General features: G+C 45.7%; 1 protein-coding gene across 1 annotated transcript in view; it reads right to left on the minus strand.

Moving 5' to 3' along the window:
• LOC145337152 (synaptosomal-associated protein 25-like) overlaps nt 1–20,208 on the minus strand; it is a 298,706-nt gene that overhangs the window by 215,483 nt on the left and 63,015 nt on the right. The gene's annotated exons all lie outside the window — the stretch shown is intronic.

Genomic DNA, 20,208 nt, shown 5'->3' on the forward strand with positions numbered 1-20,208 from the left:
ACACACACTGCTCTGATGCCTTCAAGCTTTATACCTAAGTATAACTGTGCCTAGTCTTGAGAAATGAGTCCACAACATATGTATCCAATCTCTTTAGAGTGATTGGTGCTTCGCGTACTACACAACAAATAAGCTCAAGGACTTTGTTATAACAACAGAAAAATGAAGACAAAAATTACATCAAGATTCTTGTATTCTGCAAACTGAACTGAAATAGCCATATAAATTCTGTAACTAGAGAATAGGTCAGAGACTTCAGAATCCTGCAGCGGGTAACTCACTTTCTGACTCCCCAAAGCCTGTCCACCATTGCAAGGCACAAGTCAGGAGTATGATGGAATACTCTCCACTTTCCTGGATGAGTTCAGTTCCAACACCAAACAGGATACTTAATTGCTACCCCTTCCACAAAGATTCACTCCCTCCATCACTGATACAGTGGCAACCGTGTGCACCATCTACAAGATGCACCGTAGGAATTCAGCAGCACCTTCCAAACACACGGCCATCTAAAACGGCAACAGCTGCAGGTACATTGGAAACACCACCACCTGAAGGTTCCATTACAAGTCACTCACCAAGTTGACTTGGAAATATATCACCATTCCTTTGCACTTGCCAGGTCAAAATTCTGGAACTCCCTCCCTGTTCAGCAACACCACATGGACTGCAGTGGTTCAAGAAAGTGGCTCACCACCACCTTGTCAAGGGCAATTAGGAATGAGCAATAATCGCTGGCATAGCCAGTGATGTTCACCTCCCATGAATGAAGACCATAAGAAATAGGAACAGGAGTAGGCCAATCGGTCCCTCAAGCCATTCAATAGGATTGTGGCTGATCCAATACCTTTCCTCACATCCATTTCCTGCCCTTCCCCTGTAACCTTTCATTCCCTTACTGATCATCTATCTATCTCAGCCTTAAATATACACAAGAACTCTGTCCCCACAGCTCTCTGTGACAAGAAGTTCCAAAGAGTCCTTTGGAAGAAGAAATTCCTTCTCTCAGTCTCATAATTCCAATGAGTCCCGACTTGTTTAACCTTTCTTCATAAGACAATCGCTATCAGGTTGCTGTCTGTAAATTGGTCACTGTATTTCCTACATCACAACAGTGACTGCACTTCCAAAAAATATTTCATTGTCTGTGAAGTACTTTAGGATGTCTGAAGGTTGTGAAAGGTATGAGATAAATACAAGCCTTTCTTTCAAAGGGAAATACCAGTGCTAAACACAAATGGGGTGAAGCAATTGTGAATTAAGAGCGAATGGATTGGAATTAGATCACAATCAAATCCATATGCAGTGCATTTTGCAAGCACCCAATGAGGTCAGGGGCAAATCTTGGGCAAGAAACACCACATTAAAATTGCAGTTTCTGCCTGTAAAACAGGGGCATCACACTCAGGCATGACCATATCGAATGTAGAACTAGCTTAATGGGCCACATGTCCTACACCTGCACTACTGATGTACTGATGGTCCAGGCCTGGATCTCTTCACAATTTGTTGACTTTCCAGTGTGTAGGAGGTTGGTTTAGCTCAGTTGGCTGGATGGCTAGCTCGTGATGTGGAGTGACACTTACAGCTTGTGTTCAGTTCCTGTACCGGCTGAGGTTCTCCATGACGGTCCTGCCTTCTCAACTTTGCCCCTTGCCTGAGGTTAAATCACCACCAGTCATTTGACACTATAGTGACTCTACCTTCCATGTGTGCTGTCCACCAATACAAAATGGTTTCTGCACTGACAATCCTCCTATCCACTCTCTAAGTATCTTTAAGATGTTAGGATTGAGCTGGGAGACAGGAGTAATAATTAATATTTCCAAAGAGTCCCCACATAGAAATGTTTGAAACTACTGGGTCACTGATAGTTAATGATCAACAGAAAAATCTACTGTGATTCACAGTAAAAATGTTGCTGGCATGACCTTGTGTGTGAATTGCAAGTGTAAAGGCATTGCAATAATTCTTCCATGATACAATTCACTATATTCATAATATAACAGGAAGCAAGGTTACTGCCAAGCAAAAGGTTAGGAAAAAATAAGGGACTGTCTGATGGATTAAAAAGAAAGCCGTGCATTTATAGATAGCTCTTTTACTACTTCAGAATGTTCCAGAATATGTTAAAGTCCATGGATTTACTTTTCAAACTAGTCATTGCCATAACGTAATGAATGCAGTAGAAAATTTGTGGATAGCAAGCTGTGACAATGATTATATAATTTATTTTCATGATATTGGTTGAAGGATACATATTGCCATAGAATTCACATCCATATGAGAGGATGGGGGTGGGGATCGAGTCTCAGTTAAGTAATGACATCTCTGACAGTGCAGCACTCCCTCAGGACTGCCCTTCCAACAATGCAGTACTTCCTCAGTGCAATACTCCATTGATACTGACCCTCTGACTATACAGTACTTCCCTGCCAACAGTGCAGCACTCCCTTTATGCTGTCCCTCTGACTCTGCACCACTCCTTTAGTACAGCCCCTCCAACAGTGCAGCTATCCCTCACCATTGCACTCCTTTGGTGCAGCACTCCCTCAACACTGTCCCTCCAATAATGCAACTGTCTCTCTCAGCATTACACCCTTACACCACCACCAACCCTCGCCCTCCAATCACCTCCCCCCTCAATACGTTGCACTCCCTCAACACTCAAATGCTGAACTTTTCTACAGCTCAGCTTAGGCCACAACTGGAGTACTGTTTCAACACACTTTCAGAGTGAGCATGCTTGAGAGGTGCAGAGATTTACCAGAATGGTTCCAGGGAGGAGGGATTTTAGCTACAAGGTTAGATTGAAGTTGTTTTCTGAATGAAGGAGGTTGGAGGGGAGATTTGATAGAGGTGTTCAAGATTATGATAGGAATAGTAGATAAAGGTTGACAAAGAAAAGCTATTCTTTGAGCTAATGGTACCAGGACTAGGGGACACAGATTTAAAGTTTGGTGCAAAAGACACAGGGGGAATATGAGGAAGATCTTTACTACAAAGAGGTGTGAAATTCATCTCCTCCAAGGTTGGTGGTAGCAGAAATGGTGAATGATTTCAAAAGAAAATTGAATCAGCACTTGAGAGACATAAACTTTCAGGATTATAGAGTGAGGGGGATATGGGCATGGACCAGTTTGACTGAATGGGCCCCTTTGGGGCTACTATAACTAATAGCTATTTGACAGTGCAGCACTCCATCCATGCCACACTGGATTTCCCACCTCGATAATGTGCTAAAATCCACAAACATCAGACCGGATCCACTGAGATGGCATGCTGGCATAGTGGTTAGCATTGCTGCCTCACAGCGCTCGGGACCCAGGTTTAATTCCAGCCTTGGGTCACTGTCTGTGCAGAGTTTGCACATTCTCCCCATGTCTGCGTGGGTTTCCTCCAAGTGCTCCAGTTTCCTCCCACACTCGAAAGATGTGCGGATTAGGTTGATTGGCCATGCTAAATTAATCCTAGTGTCAGGAGGATTAGCAGGGTAAATGTGAGGGATTTAGGGAATGGTTCTGGGTGGGATTGGGATCGGTGCAGTCACGAATGAGGGGAGATCTCATTGAGACATATAAGATGATGAATGGGATGGATAGGATAGAGGTGGAGAGGCTCTTCCCGCTCAGAAAGGACAGTAGGACTAGAGGGCACAGCCTCAAGATAAGTGTGGGGGGGGGCAATTTAGAACAGAGTTGAGGAGGAACTTCTTCACTCAAAGGGTGGTGAATCTCTGGAACTCTCTGCCCGTTGAAGTGGTTGAGGCTTCCTCGCTAAATATATTTAAGACGCGGGTAGATAGGTTTTTGATAGGCAAGGGGATTAAGAGTTATGGGGAGAAGGCGGGAAAGTGGAACTGAGCCACGACAGATCAGCCATGATCTTATTGAATGGCGGGGCAGGCTCGAAGGGCCAGATGGCCTACTCCTGCTCCTATTTCTTATGTTCTTATGGGCCGAATGGCCCCCTTCTGCACTGTGGATTTTATGAATCAAAACTGAAGTGTCAATTTAAACTTAAGCTTCTGGTGGCTCCATGGGAATGTGTGCGTGTAAGTATGTAACAGCAGGACAAGCTCTACTGCTGCAGCTTTCATCACAGCAAGGCTTATCTGAGCATTGGCATTCTGACGGCTCCATCTTCTGAGATAACACTGACACTGACTCGTGCGATAAGCCAATTTCATTCACAGTCTCAACACATTTACAAAATGACAGCTCATCAATATGGCTATCAGATGCTCTTTGTTAAATACCAAGCTGTTATTAACCTACATCATTTGCGGATTTAGGATAATTGGCAAAAGACCAGGCTGGAGATGAGCAGAACTCTTTAATCCGTAGCAAGATGTTATCATCAGAAACTTTCTGAAAGAACGACGGAAGCAGATTTGGCAGAAATATCCAAAAGAGAATTGACTCTTTTGTTCAAAGGGGAAATATTTCAAGACAATGGGGCTCAGGGTAGGGGAGAATGGAATGAATTGGAGAGCACCTTAATAAAGACAGCACAGCCACTATGGGTTGAGTGTGTGATTCCCCATCTCCCACACCACTCCCTCAGCCATTTAATACTGTGGCTACAAGAGCAAGTCAGAGGCTGGGAATTCTGCGGAGAGTAACTCATCTCCAGACTCCCAGACCTTACCCACCATCTACAATGCACAAGTCAGGAGTGTGATGGAATACTCTCCACTTGCCTGGATGGGTGCAGCTCCAATGAAAGTTTGAGCCAATCCAGGGCAATCCTTCTTGAACAAAATCCCATCCACTACCTTAAACATTTATTGCTCTACCACCAGGCACATCGTGTATCATATATAAGAAGCACTGCAATACCTTCCAAACCTGAAAGCTCCACTACACAGAAGGACAAGGGCAGCAGGCCCATGGGAACGCTGCTACCTGCATGTTCCCCTCTAAACTACACATAACTCTGGCTTGGAAATATATCACCTTTCCTTCACTTCACTGGATCAACCTCCTGGCACATCTTTCCTAACAGCACTGTGTGTACACCACATGGACTGAGGTGGCTCACCACTATCTTCTCAGGAACAGTTAGAATGGGCAATAAGTCATGGCCTTGTCAGCAATGCCCACATCCCATGTATGAATAAAAGAAAAACAATAGTAAAAACTGACCTTTAACGTAGTTGATAAGAGGTGGCTTGAAATCGGAAACACTATTTTTAGATTAACTTATTTTCTAACCCAGGGCTGATACACAAGAGTTCGACTGGCTCACAGGGGCTTTGAACCTATTCCCGGGGATTTTAGCAGATAAACACAATGCATTGTTGGTTATGAGATCCTTCTGGCATTAATACATTTAACAATCCGTTAACTTCATCTCCAGTGATAATTCTAGCTTTTGATGGTTAATGCTAACCATGTTTCTGGACCCAAAACATTAACTTTGTTTCTCTCTCCACAGATGCTGCCAGATCTGTTGAGTTTTTCCAGCATTTTCTCTTTTTAGTTCAGATTTCCAGCATCCACAGTGTTTTGCTTCGATCACAAGCACATTTTGCTATTGTGGGATCTTGCTTTGCACACATTGGCTGCTGTGTTTCCTGCATTACCACACTTCAAATGTACTTCATTGGCTATAAAGAGCTACAGGACTTTGAGGCCACAAAACGGAGAAGGATGAGAGGTGACTTAATAGAGGTTTATAAGATGATGAGGGGCAAAGATAGTCTCTGCATGTCCACTCTATTTCCTCAGGTGGATGTAGCTGGTAGTAGGGCGCGTAACGATAAAGTTCATGGTGGGAGATATAGGAGGGATGTCCGAGATTGATTCTTTACTCAGAGTGGTTGGGGCGTGGAATACACTGCCTGCTGTGATAGTGGAGTCGGACACTTTAGGAACTTTCAAGCAGTTATTGGATAGGCACATGGAACACTCCAGAATGATAGGGATGGGATAGTTTGATCTTGGGTGCGAGCAAAGCTTGGCACAACATCGAGGGCCGAAGGGCTGGTACTATGCTGTGCTGTTCTATGTTTCTATGGCTCTATGTTTCTAAAATGTGCTATGGAAATGCAAGTCTTTGGGCACTGAAGGCCAGAGCCTTAAATCTGTAATAATTGAGTTCTTCTTGGTCCTCGTAAAGTCCCTTTCCATATCAGGGCAGCATGACGGCATAGTAGTTAGCACCGCTGCCTCACAATGCCAGGAGTTTAGATTCAATTCCAGCCTTGGGTAACTGTCTGTGTGGAGTTTACACATTCACCCCATCTCTGTGTGGGCTTCCTCCAGGTGTTCAGTCTAAAAATGTGGAGGTTAAGTTGACTGGCTAATTTATTAAGTTGCCCTTTAATGTCCCAAGATGTACAGATGAGGGGGATTAATGGATAGGGCCCACGTAAGATGCTCTATCAGAGAATCAGTGCAGATTCGATGGGCCGAATGGCCTCCTTCTGTAGGGATTCAGTACCTCACTCAGGGAGCTGGCAGGCTTAAGGGGAAGTCTTGCCGTACGAATCTGGTAGAATTTTTTGAGGAGGTGACAAAAACGATTGATGAAGGACGAGCCATTGATGTCATCTATATGGATTTCAGTAAGGCGTTTGACAAAGTCCCTCATGGTAGGTTGGTTGAAAAGGTTAAGGCTCATGGAATACAAGACCAGGTATCTAGATGGATTGAGAACTGGCTTGGTAAGAGGAGACAGACAGTAGTAGTGGAAGGGTCTTTTTCTAGCTGGAGGTCTGTCACTAGTGGTGTGCCTCAGGGCTCAGTACTGGGACCTCTTCTATTTGTAATATACGTAAATGACTTGGAAGAGGGAGTACGTGGTGTGATCAGCAAGTTTGCAGATGACACGAAGATGGCCGGACTGGCAGACACTGAGGAGCCGTGTCAAGCAATACAACAGGATACAGATAGTCTGGTATATTGGGCAGATAAATGGCAGATGGAATTTAATCCTGATAAATGTGAGGTGATGCATTTTGGGAGAAATAATGTAGGGGGGAGTTATATGGTAAAGGGTAGACCTATTAAGAGTATAGAAACACAGAGGGACCTGGGGGTGCAAGTGCACAAGTCTTTGAAGGTGGCAGTACAGGTAGAGAAGGTTGTGAAGAAAGCTTATGATATGTTAGCCTTTATAGGAAGGGGTATAGAGTATAAGAGCTGGAGTCTAATGTTGCAGTTGTATAGAACGTTGGTTAGGCCGCATTTGGAGTACTGCATCCAGTTCTGGTTGCCTTACTACTGGAAAGACGTGGAGACCCTGGAGAGAGTGCAGAGGAGGTTTACCAGGATGCTGCCTGGTATGGAAGGACTGGGTTACGAGGAAAGATTGGGCAAATTGGGACTGTTTTCCCTAGAAAGACAGAGACTGAGGGGAGATCTAATAGAGGTGTATAAGATTATGAAGGGTATAGATAGAGTAAACAGTGGTAAGCTTTTTCGTAGATTGGAAACACACATTACGAGGGGCCATGGGCTTAGGATGAGGGGGATGAGGTATAATTTGGATGTTAGAGGGAGGTTTTTCACACAGAGGGTTGTGGGGTATGGAATGCTCTGCCAAGCAAGGTGGTGGAGGCAGGCACGCTGGAGTTGTTTAAGGGATACTTAGATAGGCACATGAGCAGGTTGGAGATGGAGGGATATAGGAGACTGTTTTAAATAAGGATCAGGAGCCTTGGGACGTCCCTGGGAATCAACTGATTCCAATGGACCTTCCAACATATTTTCTGGCTCATTTGTGTTACTTTTGAGCTTCTGGGGATTCCCTTGAATGTTTGCGTAACAATGTGCATGGTACTGATGTTTTTCTCTTTTAATCCACAGGTGCTTCGGTCCGCCTTGTTGTCCAACAAGGGGCATACACACAGTGGGTCGTGCGAGGGCTGCTTTTGAATGTTTCGAGAGTAGCCTAGTACTTCGCGTTGTTTGTGTACGCTTAAACTGGACCAGCTGATGGGCAACACGACAGCTCAGTGACTATCACTGTTTGCTGTGCAGATACATGGATTTGGGCCAGTGTCTGTGGGAGTTTGTGCAATCTCCCCGTGCTTGCGTGGGTTTTCTCCGGGTGCTCCAGTTTCCTTCCACACCCCAAAGATGTGCTCTTAGGCTGATTGGTGTAACAAATTGTCCCTAAATTAGTCTCCCCTCAATCTGGTTTCCAATGTGGAGCGCCATAAGCGTAGACATGGGTCATGAGTGGAGAGGGGACTCACAATGTTGAAATGGTGGCGTGGGCTCGTTGGGCCGAAGGGCCTGTTTCCCGTGCTGTGTTGTTCTTTGTTCTTTATGTAATGAGGCCCATTGCTGGAGTACAACTCAAGAGAATCTCACCCTGTATCAATGCTCACGGCCTTTCCTTGCTGCTCCAAGCAATCGCCCACCCATCCCTCATCGTGGTCTGTCACGTGAAGACAACTCTCCAATCCTGGTGTTGCATCTCACCCAGAACTTATCTCAGCTGCTCTCTGACCTACTGCATAAGGACAGGAGTTATCACTTCCAAACTGTCCGGTGTCAAATACAATCAGGCAGTGCTGGCATTGCACAGAAAGCATGAAAATATCTGACAAATAAGGAATATGGCTCGCAGTTTGCCACAAAGACCCTTTCTTAATATTCTCTGTCACATGAAATAGCAGCAGAGGTAGGCCATTCAGCCCCTTGAGTCTGCTCTGCCACTTAACAGGATCAAGGCTGATCTGACTGTAGCCTCAGCTCCACATTTCTAGCCATCTCCGTTAATCTTCTACTCCCTTGTGAGTGAAGATTCCTACCTTCACCGAGGGTTCTTATTCCTGCTGTTGGCAAAGACTTTAAAGATTCTATCATTTTTGTCACCTCCTCAAAAAATTCAATCAGATTAGTGAGACATGACCGCCCTCATACAAAACCATGCTGCCTGTCACGAACAAGACCATTCAGTTCCAAATGCGTATAGATCCGAACTGTAAGAATCGTCTCCAACAAGTTCACTATCACTGACATCAAACTCACTGGCCTAGAATTACTCAGGTTATCCTTGCTACCCTTAAATAACGAGACAATATTGGCTATCCTCCAATCCTCTGGAACCTCACCCGGGGCCAACGAAGAAACACAGATTTCTGTTAAAGGCCCAGCAATTTCCTCTCATCTCCCTGCGTAATCTGGGATAGGTGCCATCTGGCCCTGGGATTTGACTATCTTAATGCGTTTTAATACACCTAACACTTCCTCCCTCATAATGATGACTTGCTTCAGAGGATTTAGATACCTCTCTGGAGACAGAATCGATGTGTCCCTCCCCTCTGTGAATACTGATGAAAAGTACTCATTAAGGATCTCACCCACTTCCTTTAGTTCTACTCATAATTTCCTTCCTTTGTCCTTGAGTGAACCAACTCTCAATCATAACCATTCATAAGAACATAAGAAATAGAAGCAGGAGTCGGCCACCTAGCCCTTCGAGCCCGCCCCGCCATTCAATAAGGTCATGGCTGATCTGAAGTGGATCAGTTCCACTTTCCCACTTTCTCCCCATAACCCTTAATTCCCTTGTCTGTCAAAAATCTATCTATCCATGACTTAAATATATTCAGCGAGGTAGCCTCCACCACTTCAACAGGCAGAGAATTCCAGAGATTCACCACCCTTTGAGTGAAGAAGTTCCTCCTCAACTCCAATCTAAACTGCACCCCCAGCCTTATCTTGAGGCTGTGTCCTCTAGTCCTGCTATCCTTTCTAAGCGGGAAGAATCTCTCTACCTCTACCTTATCCATCCCCTTCATTATCTTATACGTCTCTATAAGATCCCCCCTCATCCTTCTAAACTCCAACGAGTACAGACCCAGTCTATTTAGTCTTCATAGTCCAACCCCCTCATCTCCGGTATCAGCCTAGTGAACCTTCTCTGCACTCTCTCCAAGGCCAAAATATCCTTCCGCAAGTGCGGCGACCAAAACTGCACACAGTACTCCAGCTGCGGCCTCACCAGGTCCCTGTACAGTTGCAGCAAGACCTCCCTACTTTTATATTCTATCCCCCTCGCTATAAATTCATATCCTGCTGCAGTAATTTGGGATGATCGGGAGATTCTCCTCCACTGGAGATGATCACCAGCAGGCACTTGCCACCCATCAGCCCAAGCCTGAAGGTTCTGCAGCATCTCGACATGGACTGCTTCAGTATCTGAGGACTCGTGAACGGTTCTGAACATTGTGGAAACATCCCCGCTTCTGACCTTATGGTGGAGGGAAGGTCATTGATGAAGCAGCTGAAGATTGTTGGGGCCTAAGACACTGACCTTGATCACAAGAAGTGGTGTCCTAAGGCTGAGATGATTGTCTCCAACAACAACTATTCCTTTGTTCTAACTATGACTCCACCATTGTAGAAATTTCCACCATGTTTTAAATTCAGTTGTGCCAGGGCTCCGATGCTGCCTTGACGGCAGGGGCAGTCACTCTCACCACACCTCTGGAATTCAGTTCATTTCTCCATGTTTGGATCAAGGCTGCAATGAACTCTGGACCCGGTAGCACTGGAGATTATTATACGTTCGTGGAGAGACAAGGGTTCGTGAGTTGCAATAGAGAGTGTGCATTAAAAATTAGAAACTTTTTTGGGCCTAGTGACATCTTCTACTGCCAATAAATGTGAAAACAAAATAGTCCGCAATGAATCCGAGAGGAAGATGAGAACATTTATTCAGTGTAGCTGAGGTAACCAGTGAAGAAGCACCTAATGGAACGCTAAGTAATTATCCCTGAGAAAGAACTAAAGTAAGCGAAAATTACTGAGATGCGATGGAGAAGGGTTAGAGTTTCTGAGATATGATGGAGTTGGGTTGGGGTTTTTGAGATGTGATGGAGTAGGATTCGAGCTTCTGACATGCGATGGATTCGGATTAGAGTTTTTGACATGCGATGGATTTGGGTTCGAGTTCGAGTTTTTGAGATGTGATGGAGTAGGGTTAGTGATTCAGATGTGCGATGTAGTAGGGTTTGAGTTACTGAAATGCGATGGGGTAGGGTTAGAGTTCCTGAGATGTGATGGAGTCAGGTTTGAGTTACTGAGATGCAATGGAGTAGGGTTTGAGTTACCGAGACACGTTGAAATTGGGTTAGAGTTACTGAGATGCAATGGGTTAATGTTACAATTTCTGAGAAAAGATGGATTAGGGTTATAGTTTCCGAGGTCGACGGAGTAGGGTTAGTGTTTCAGAGATGCGATGGAGTATGGTTAGAATTTGAGAGATATGATGGAGTAGTATTAGAGTTTCTGAGATGCAGTGGTTACAGTTAGAGTTTCTGAGATGCGTTTGATTAGGGTTAGAGTTTCTGAGATGCGATGGAGTCGGGTTAGAGTTTTTGAGATACGATTGATTAGGGTTAGGGTTTCTGAGATGTGATAGTGTTGGATTTTCTGAAATGCGATGGAGTGGAGTTGGAGTTACTGAGATGCGAAAGAGTCGGGTTAGTTTCTGAGATATGATCGATTAGGATTAGAGTTTCTGAAATGCAGTAGAGTAGGTTTGAAGTTTCAGTGACGTGATGGAGTAGGGTTAGAGAATCTGAGATGTGATGAAGTCGGGTTTGAGTTATGAGATGCGTAGGAGTTGGGTTAGAGTTATTGAGATGCAATGGAGTAGGGTTCGAATTTCTGAGATGTGATGGAGTAGCGTTGGAGTTTCTGAGATACGATGGAGTAGGGTTAGAGCAGGCTAGCGAGAAGCACTTTTGAAAGCCTGATTCAGTTCTTGGGTTTCACAAATAGAGGCATTAGGTGCAATTTTCTGGCCCTTATTGCTGAAGGGATGTTCCAGCTCCGCTGAAGGTGAAATCCAGAAGCTGGATGGCTGAGCCACACAAAATGCCCAAAGATCCACTGGCAGCCAACCAGTGCCAAGTAGAGAACTGTGCCCAGCTCTGATCCCAAAACTTTAGGAAGGATGTTTCACGGTGCAAAGGTGATTCATTGGAATTGTTCCACGGATGAGAATTGTAGCTGCGATGTTAAATTGGAGAAACTAGGATTGCACAGTAGCAAGCACTGCTGCTTCACAGCTCCAGGTTCCTGGGTTCGATTCCCGGCTTGGGTCACTGTCTGTGTGGAGTTTGCACATTCTCCTCGTGTCAGCTTGGGTTTCCTCTGGGTGCTCTGGTTTCCACCCACAGTCCAAAGATGTGCGGGTTAGGTTGATTGACTATGCTAAGAATTGCCCCTTAGTGTCCAGGGATGTGTAGGTTAGAGGGATTAGTGGGTATGATATGGAGGTGGGGCCTAGGTGGGATTGTGTTTGGTGCAGACTCGATGGGCCGAAGGGCCTCTTTCTGCACTGTAGGGTTCTATGATTCTGTGCTGTGGGATTGTGGGGGAATCCAACAGAAATGTGCAAAGTGAGGCAGGTATTTTGAGTTATTTCCATTCGCTGATGGCGCACAATATAGGTGATGCAGATTTATGATTTTGTGTATGAGATACAGGGGAAATGTGAGGAAGAAGGTTTTATACAATGAGTGAATAATCTGCTGACAAGACATAGAAGTATGTAGCACAGAATAAGTCCCTTCAGCCCATCGTGTCTGCACTGGTCAAAGACAAACCATCTAACTATTCTAATCCCATTTTCTAGCAATTGGCCTGTAGCTTTGTAAGCCTTGGCATCGCAAATGCACATCTAAATACTTGTTAAATGTTTTGAGGGTTTCTGCCTCCATCACCCTTTCAGGTAGAGTGTTCCAGATTCCCACCACCCTCTGGGTGAAATAGTTTTTCCTCCTATCTCCTCTGAATCTCCTGCCCCTTATTTTAAATCTATGCCCCCTGGCCATTGATCCCTCCACCAAGGGGAAATATTTCTTTCTGTCTACCCTATTAATATCTCATAATCTTATCTATAAACCTGTGCCCAGACAGGGACAAGGGTGGAGGAAGTGCAGGCAATTAATGATTCAAAAGAAAATTATATCAACACTTGAGAAAAATGAGTTTGCAGGATTTCAGAGATGGAATGGGACCTCTGAGACTAACTGGATTATTTTATAGGCGTGATGTGGATGTGCCGGTATTGGACAGGGGTAAACTCAGTAAAAAGCCTGACAACACCAGGTTTAAGTCCAACCAATTTATTTGATAGTAAGCTCACAAGCTTTCGGGGTTACCCCCTTCATCAGGTGAATGGAGAGTTCTGGCCTCAGACAGAGCATATAAAGCACAGACAGTTTACAGATTACTGATTAGAATGCGAATCTTTACACCTAACCTGCTGTTCAAGTCTTAAAGTGGCCGACAATGTGAGTGGAAGGAGCACTGATCACAGGTTAAAGAGATGTGTATTGTCTCCAGACGGTACAGTGAGTGAGGTTTTGCAAACCCAGGCAAGTCACGGGGGTTACAGTGCGACATGAACCCAAGATCCTTGTTGAGACCATCCTCATGTGTGCAGAACTTGGCTATCAGTCTCTGCTCAGCGACTCGGCGCTGTCATGTGTCATGAAGGCCGCCTTGGAGAACGCTTACCCGAAGGTCAGAGGCTGAATGCCCGTGACCACTGAAGTGTTCGCCAACAGGAAGGGAACAGTCTTGCCTGGTGACTGTCGAGCGATGTTCATCCATCCGTTGTCGTAGCGTCTGCACGGTCTCCCCAGTGTACCATGCTTCAGGACATCCTTTCTTGCAACGTATTAGGTAGACAATGTTGGCCGAGTTGCAAGAGTATTTACCGTGTACCTGGTGGATGGTATTCTCACGTGTGATGATGTCATCCGTGTCGATGATCCGGCATGTTTTGTAGAGGTTGCTGTGGCAGGGTTGTGTGGTGTTGTGGTCACTGTTCTCCTGAAGACTGGGTAGTTTGCTGCGAACAATGGTCTGTTTGAGGTTGTGTGGTTGTCTGAAGACAAGAAGTGCGGGTGTGGGGATGGCCCTGGCGAGACGTTCATCTTCATCAATGATATGTTGAAGACTCCGGAGAAGATGTTGTAGCTTCTCCGCTCCGGGGAAGTACTGGACACCGAAGGGTACTCTGTCCACCATGTCCCGTGTTTGTCTTCTGAGGAGATCGGTGCAGAAAGGCGGCCTTCACGACACACGACAGCGCCGAGTCGCTGAGCAGAGACTGATAGCCAAGTTCTGCACACATGAGGACGGTCTCAACAGGGATCTTGGGTTCATGTCGCACTATCTGTAACCCCCGTGACTTGCCTGGGTTTGCAAAACCTCACTTACTGTACTGTCTGGAGACAATACACATCTCTTTAACCTGTGATCAGTGCTCCTTCCACTCATATCGTCGGCCACTTTAAGACTTGAACAGCAGGTTAGGTGGAAAGATTCGCATTCTAATCAGTAATCTGTAAACTGTCTGTGCTTTATATGCTCTGTCTGAGGCCAGAACTCTCCATTCACCTGATGAAGGGGGTAACCCCGAAAGCTTGTGAGTTTACTATCAAATAAATTGGTTGGACTTAAACCTGGTGTTGTCAGACTTTTTACTGAGTTTACCCCTGTCCAATACCGGCACATCCACATCACGCCTATAAAATAATCCAGTTAGTCTCAGAGGTCCCATTCCATCTCTGAAATCCTGCAAACTCATTTTTCTCAAGTGTTGATATAATTTTCTTTTGAATCATTAATTGCCTGCACTTCCTCCACCCTTGTCCCTGTCTGGGCACAGGTTTATAGATAAGATTATGAGATATTAATAGGGTAGACAGAAAGAAATATTTCCCCTTGGTGGAGGGATCAATGGCCAGGGGGCATAGATTTAAAATAAGGGGCAGGAGATTCAGAGGAGATAGGAGGAAAAACTATTTCACCCAGAGGGTGGTGGGAATCTGGAACACTCTACCTGAAAGGGTGATGGAGGCAGAAACCCTCAAAACATTTAACAAGTATTTAGATGTGCACTTGCGATGCCAAGGCTTACAAAGCTACAGGCCAATTGCTAGAAAATGGGATTAGAATAGTTAGATGGTTTGTCTTTGACCAGTGCAGACACGATGGGCTGAAGGGACTTATTCTGTGCTACATACTTCTATGTCTTGTCAGCAGATTATTCACTCATTGTATAAAACCTTCTTCCTCACATTTCCCCTGTATCTCATACACAAAATCATAAATCTGCATCACCTATATTGTGCGCCATCAGCGAATGGAAATAACTCAAAATACCTGCCTCACTTTGCACATTTCTGTTGGATTCCCCCATAATCCCACAGCACAGAATCATAGAACCCTACAGTGCAGAAAGAGGCCCTTCGGCCCATCGAGTCTGCACCAAACACAATCCCACCTAGGCCCCACCTCCATATCATACCCACTAATCCCTCTAACCTACACATCCCTGGACACTAAGGGGCAATTCTTAGCATAGTCAATCAACCTAACCCGCACATCTTTGGACTGTGGGAGGAAACCAGAGCACCCGGAGGAAACCCACGCAGACACGAGGAGAATGTGCAAACTCTACACAGACAGTGACCCGAGCCGGGAATCGAACCCAGGACCCTGGAGCTGTGAAGCAGCAGTGCTTGCTACTGTGCAATCCTAGTTTCTCCAATTTAACACTGCAGCTACAATTCTCATCCGTGGAACAATTCCAATGAATCACCTTTGCACCGTGAAACATCCTTCCTAAAGTTTTGGGATCAGAGCTGGGCACAGTTCTCTACTTGGCACTGGTTGGCTGCCAGTGGATCTTTGGGCATTTTGTGTGGCTCAGCCATCCAGCTTCTGGATTTCACCTTCAGCGGAGCTGGAACATCCCTTCAGCAATAAGGGCCAGAAAATTGCACCTAATGCCTCTAGTTGTGAAACCCAAGAACTGAATCAGACTTTCAAAAGTGCTTCTTGCTAGACTGCTCTAACCCTACTCCATTGTATCTCAGAAACTCCAACGCTATTCCATCGCGTCTCAGAAATTCGAACCCTACTCCATTGCATCTCAATAACTCCAACCCAATTCCTACGCATCTCATAACTCAAACCTGACTTCATCGCATCTCAGATTCTCTAACCCTACTCCATCACATCACTGAAACTCCAAACCTACTCTACTGCATTTCAGAAACTCTAACCCTAATCGATCACATCTCAGAAACTAACCCGACTCTTTCGCATCTCAGTAACTCCTCGCTAAATATTTTTAAGACGCGGGTTGATGGGTTTTTGATAAGAGAGGGGATTAAGGGTTATGGGGAGAGGGCGGGAAAGTGGAACTGAGCCACGACAGATCAGCGATGATCTTATTGAATGGCGGGGCAGGCTCGAAGGGCTAGATGGCCTACTCCTGCTCCTATTCCTGCTCCTCCATAGGAGGAGAGATAATCAGCCATGGATAACGAAGGAGGTAAAGGAAAGTGTTAAATTAAAAGCAGAGGCGTTTAGAGTAGTTAAGAGTAGTGGGCGAGAAGAGGATTGGGAGAGGTTTAAATATCAACAAAGAATGAAGAAGAAGTTGATAAAGAAAGGAAGGATAAACTATGAAGCCGGGCTAGCACTAAATATAAAAAAAGGATACAAGAGTATTTATAAATATATAAAAAGGAAGAGGCTGGCTAGGGTGAACGTTGGACCCTTAGAGGATGAGAGGGGGGACTTAGTGGATGAGGAAATGGCTGAGGCCTTGAATAACTTTTTTGTTTCGGTCTTCACGGAGGACATGAATAATTTGCCGGGTGTTAGAGATGGAAAGATGGTTGGAGTGGAGGGCCTGAATGACATTATTGTTACTAGAGAGGCGGTGCTTGACAGACTGGAGGGACTGATTGTGGACAAGTCCCCAGGACCAGATGGAATGCATCCAAGGGTTCTGAAAGAAATGGCGGAGGTGATAGTGGATGCCTTGATGATTATTTTCCAAACGTCGCTGGATTCCGGGGAAGTGCCGGAAGACTGGAAAACGGCTAATGTTACGCCGTTGTTTAAAAAGGGTAGCAGGCAAAAGGCAGGGAATTATAGGCCAGTTAGTTTAACGTCTGTTGTAGGTAAAATGCTTGAATCCGTAATCAAGGAGAAAATAGCGAGGCATCTTGAGGAGAATTGTTTGATAGAGCAGACGCAGCACGGTTTCATTAAGGGGAAGTCGTGTCTGACGAATTTATTGGAATTCTATGGAATTCTAGTGCGGTGGATAGAGGGGAACCGGTGGATGTGGTGTTCCTTGATTTTCAGAAGGCGTTTAATAAGGTGCCGCACAAGAGATTGTTACAGAAGGTTAGGGGGCATGGAGTTTGGGGTAGGGTGTTAGCGTGGATAGAGGATTGGCTGTCAAATAGGAGGCAGAGAGTGGGGGTCAATGGGTGCTATTCGGATTGGCGGTTGGTGACTAGTGGAGTGCCCCAGGGGTCGGTGCTGGGGCCTCAGCTATTTACCATTTATATAGATGATCTGGAGGAGGGAACCGAGTGTATGGTGTCGAAATTTGCTGATGACACAAAGATTGGTGGAACGGCAAATTGTGCGGAGGGTGTGGAGAGTCTGCGGAAGGATCTAGATAGGCTGGGCGAATGGGCAAGGAACTGGCAAATGGAATTTAATGTTGGCAAGTGTGAAGTTGTCCACTTTGGCAGGAATAATGGTAGGAAGGACTACTACTTACATGGCGAAAAACTGCAGCAGGCGACGGTGCAGAGGGACCTGGGGGTCCTTGTGCATGAGTCGCAAAAACCCAGCCTGCAGGTGCAGCAGGTGGTCAGGAAGGCAAATGGGATGCCGGCCTTCACAGCGAGGGGGATTGAATATAAAAGTAGGGAGGTCTTGCTGCAGCTATATAGGGCATTGGTGAGGCCGCAGCTGGAATACTGTGTGCAGTTTTGGTCGCCGCACTTACGCAAGGATATTTTGGCCTTGGAGGGAGTGCAGAGGAGGTTTACTAGGCTGATACCGGAGTTGAGGAGGTTGAACTATGAGGAGAGGCTGAATACACTAGGCTTGTACTTGTTCGAGTTTAGAAGGATGAGGGGAGATCTCATTGAGACGTATAAGATGTTGAATGGGATGGACAGGATAGAGGTGGAGAGGCTCTTCCCGCTCTGAAAGGACAATAGGACTAGAGGGCACAGCCTCAAGATAAAGGGAGGGGGGGGGGGGGCGCAGTTTAGAACGGAGTTGAGGAGGAACTTCTTCACTCAAAGGGTGGTGAATCTCTGGCATTCTCTGCCCATTGAAGTGGTGGAGGCTACCTCGCTAAATATATTTAAGACGCGAGTTGATAGGTTTTTGATAGGCAAGGGGATTAAGAGTTATGGGGAGAAAGCGGGAAAGTGGAACTGAGCCACTTCAGATCAGCCATGATCTTATTGAATGGCGGGGCAGGCTCGAAGGGCTAGATGGCCTACTCCTGCTCCTATTTCTTATGTTCTTATGTATGTCAGAAACTCTAACCCTAATCAATCGTATGTCAGAAACTCTAACCCTAATCAATCGTATGTCAGAAACTCTAACCCTAATCAATCGTGTGTCAGAAACTCTAACCCTAATCAATCGTATGTCAGAAACTCTAACCCTAATCAATCGTATGTCAGAAACTCTAACCCTAATCAATCGTATGTCAGAAACTCTAACCCTAATCAATCGTATGTCAGAAACTAACTGTAACCACTGCATCTCAGAAACTAAACCTACTCCACATCTCAGAAACTCTAATACTACTCCATCATATCTCTCAAATTCCAACCATACTCCATCGCATCTCTGAAACACTAACCCTATTCCGTCGACCTCGGAAACTATAACCCTAATCCATCTTTCCTCAGAAATTGTAACATTAATCCATCGCATCTCAGTAACTCTAACCCAATTTCGACGCGTCTCGGTAACTCAAACCCTACTCCATTGCATCTCAGAAACTCTAACCCTACCCCATCGCTTTTCAGTAACTCAAACCCTACTACATCGCACCTCAGAATCACTAACCCTACTCCATCACATCTCAAAAACTTTAATCCGAATCCATCGCATCTCAAAAACTCTAACCCAAATCCATCGCATCTCAGAAGCTCGAATCCTACTCCATCGCATCTCAAAAACCCCAACCCAACTCCATCATATCTCAGAAACGCTAACCCTTCTCCATCGCATCTCAGTAATTTTCGCTTACTTTAATTCTTTCTCAGGGATAATTACTTAGCGTTCCATTAGGTGCTTCTTCACTGGTTACCTCAGCTACACTGAATAAATGTTCTTGTCTTCCTCTCGGATTCATTGAGGACTATTTTGTTTTCACATTTATCGGCAGTAGAAGATGTCACTAGGCCCAAAAAAGTTTCTAATTTTTAATGCATACTCTTTATTGCAACTCACAAACCCTTGTCTCTCCACGAACGTATAATAATCTCCAGTGCTACCGGGTCCAGAGTTCACTGCAGCCTTGATCCAAACATGGAGAAATGAACTGAATTCCAGAGGTGTGGTGAGAGTGACTGCCCCTGCCATCAAGGCAGCATCGGAGCCCTGGCACAACTGAATTTAAAACATGGTGGAAATTTCTACAATGGTGGAGTCATAGTTAGAACAAAGGAATAGTTGTTGTTGGAGACAATCATCTCAGCCTTAGGACACCACTTCTTGTTATCAAGGCCCCAACAATCTTCAGCTGCTTCATCAATAACCTTCCCTCCACCATAAGGTCAGAAGCGGGGATGTTTGCACAATGTTCAGAACCGTTCACGACTCCTCAGATACTGAAACAGTCCATGTCGAGATGCTGCAGAACCTTCAGGCTTGGGCTGATGGGTGGCAAGTGCCTGCTGGTGATCATCTCCAGTGGAGGAGAATCTCCCAATCATCCCAAATTACTGCAGCAGGATATGAATTTATAGCGAGGGGGATAGAATAACAAAAGTAGGGAGGTCTTGCTGCAACTGTACAGGGACCTGGTGTTGTCAGACGTTTTACTTATTGTATAGAGGCAGAAAAGGTTTGATTGACTTAAGGGTCTTCTTGTGTGCCATATTAGGCCAGGATTTCCCACATACCCCCAGCACCACCGCAGCCGCCCCCCCAGCAGCACCGCAGCCCCCCCCCCCCCAACACCACCACACCACCTCCCCCCCCCACCCGCAGCACCACCGCACCACCTCCCCCCCCCCCGCAGCACCACCGCACCACCTCCCCCCCCCCCGCAGCACCACCGCACCACCTCCCCCCCCACCAGCACCACCGCACCGCCTCCCCCCCCACCAGCACCACCTCCCCCCCCCCCACCAGCACCAGCACCACCCCACCCCAC

Source organism: Carcharhinus amblyrhynchos, unplaced genomic scaffold, assembly GCF_965287045.1.
Source record: "Carcharhinus amblyrhynchos unplaced genomic scaffold, sCarAmb.v2.hapA scaffold_44, whole genome shotgun sequence".
NCBI lineage: Eukaryota > Metazoa > Chordata > Chondrichthyes > Carcharhiniformes > Carcharhinidae > Carcharhinus > Carcharhinus amblyrhynchos.